A 2,460-nucleotide genomic window follows, 5' to 3' on the forward strand; every position below is an offset into this window, starting at 1 on the left:
TTATGTTGACAAAGAAAGCCAATAAAGAAAGGAAAATTTGGCTTCATAAAGGATCGAAGAGTGTCTTTATTGTGGGACTGGAAATAATGAAAATGTGCTACTGTGTCATCATTGGTTGGTCAAGACAAGGTAAAAAATGTAGCAATACACTACAATGACAATACAATAAGTTTTTTATCGATATATGCATCATTAACTTGTGAAAACAAAAATTACCAGACTATAACTAAAAAAAAACTTGATTTTCCTAAGGTGGAAGAAGGATCAGTTGGTCATTTAAGTGTAGTTTTAGGAAAATAATACTTGCATAAAAACGTATAAATGCAATCTAGTTAAGTAGTGTCTTTTAGTTTTGACTTTAAGTTTTTCAAACTAGTACTTGTGTAGCGTTATGTATTTATTTGTAAAATCTTGCAAAGCTTATTTGATCTTGGTACTTTAAGCATTGTGAAGAATATAAGAGGTTGTATAGCTACAGACTGTAGTGGTTTCAATAAGTAACTATAAGTGCTGCATGTCAACACTAATTGAAGGATGCCTGTTACGTTCTTAATGCTACTCTGCCCCCCCCCCCCTCCTTCCTCTTGCACAACTTCCGGTCATACTGGGAGGAGTTGGTGTACTACTCTCTGCGGTGCATAGATTGGGAATTGATTGACTTGTTTTCTGAAGCGTAAGGCTTCTTGCCATTTTGTTTTGACCCCCTTTCCCCCCCCCCCATGATGTTACGAACTTAAGTTGCTCGCTAGGGGAAGCTAGGAAGAGAAACAAATCATAAAGTCAAACTAACAAAGGAGAGACTGACAATCAGTACCGTAGCAAGTATCTTTTATTAAACAACTTAAAGATATGCATGCCTTTATTATACCTACCGTTCCAAAAGTTTGGGGTACCCCAAACAATTTGTGTTTTCTGAAAAGTCACCTTATTCCACCACAATATGTGTGAAATGAATAGAAAATGGAGTCAAGACATTGACAAAAGGTTAGAAATAATGATTTGTATTTGAATAGATTTGTTTACATCCAAACTTTGCTTTCGCCAAAGAATCCTCCATTTGCAGCAATTCCAGCATGCAGACCTTTGGCATTCACCTGTTAATTGTTGAGGTAATCTGGAGAAATGTCACCCACGCTTCTGAAGCAGCCCCACAAGTTGGATTGGTTGGATGGGCACTTCTTGCGTACCATACGGTCAAGCTCTCCACAACAGCTCCATGGGGTTCAGACTGGGGACTGCCTGGCCCCTCCATTACGCATAGAATACCAGCTGCATGCTTCTGCTCTAAATAGTTCTTGCACCAATTTGGAGGTGTGTTTAGGGTCATTGTCCTGTTGTAGGATGAAATTGGCTCAATCAAGCGCTGTCCACTGGGTAGGCATGGCGTTGCAAAATGGAGTGATAGCCTTCCTTATTCAGAATCCCTTTTACCCGTTACAAATCTCCCACCTCACCAGCACCCAAAGCAACCCCAGACCATATATTACCTCCACCATGCTTAACAGATGGCGTCGGCATTCTTCCGCAATCTTTCATTTGTTCTGCGTCTCACAAACGTTCTTCTTTGTGATCCAAACACTCAACAAAACTTGGATATCCGTCACAACACTTTTTTCAGTCTTCCTCTGTCCAATGTCTGTGTTCTTTTGCCATCTTAATCTTTTTCTTTTATTGGCAGTCTCAGTGTGGTTTTCTTTGCCACTCTGCCCTGAAGCCCAGAATCCGCAGCCGCTCTTCACTGTAGATGTTGACACTGGTGTTTTGCGGGTACATATTTAATGAAGATGCCAGTTGGGGACCTGTGAGGCGTTGTTCTCAAACTAGAGATCTAATGTACTTATCTTCTTGCTCAGTTGTGCAACGCGGCCTCCCATTCTTTTTTCTACTCTGGTTTGGAGCCTGTTGTGCTTGTTCTTTGAGGGAGTAGGTAGTACACACCGTTGTAGGAAATCTTCAATTTCTTAGCAATGTCTCGCATGGATAGCCTTCATTTCTAAGGACAAGAATGACTGTCGAGTTTCAGATGAAAGTTTCTCTTTTCTGGCCATTTGGGCGTTAATTGGACCCACAAATGTGATGCTCCAGAAACTCAATCTGCTCAAAGGAAGGTCAGTTTTGTAGCTTCCGTAAGACCTAACTGTTTTCAGATGTGTGACATGATTGCACAAGGGTTTTCTAATCATCACATTAGCCTTGAGCCAATGAGCAAAACACATTGGCCATTAGAACACTGGAGTGATAGTTGCTGGAAATGGGCCTCTGACCTCTGGAGATATTGCACCAAAACCAGACATTTGCAGCTAGAATAGTCATTTACCCCATTAGCAAAGTATAGAGTGGATTTCTTCAAAGTTAAGACTAGTTTCAAGTTTCTTCCATGAAACAGTCACGACGTGCTTTCCTGCAAAAATAAGGAATTTCAAGGTGCCCCCAAACTTTTGACGGTAGGTTATATATGAT

At 40.6% G+C, this 2,460-nt stretch overlaps 1 pseudogene; it reads left to right on the forward strand.

Moving 5' to 3' along the window:
- Window positions 1-1,073: 1,073 nt before the first annotated feature.
- The window catches only part of LOC116704740 (THAP domain-containing protein 2-like), a 5,360-nt pseudogene continuing 3,973 nt past the window's right edge, over window positions 1,074-2,460 (forward strand).

The sequence above is a fragment of the Etheostoma spectabile genome, chromosome 16 (assembly GCF_008692095.1).
Source record: "Etheostoma spectabile isolate EspeVRDwgs_2016 chromosome 16, UIUC_Espe_1.0, whole genome shotgun sequence".
In the NCBI taxonomy this organism is placed as follows: Eukaryota; Metazoa; Chordata; class Actinopteri; order Perciformes; family Percidae; genus Etheostoma; species Etheostoma spectabile.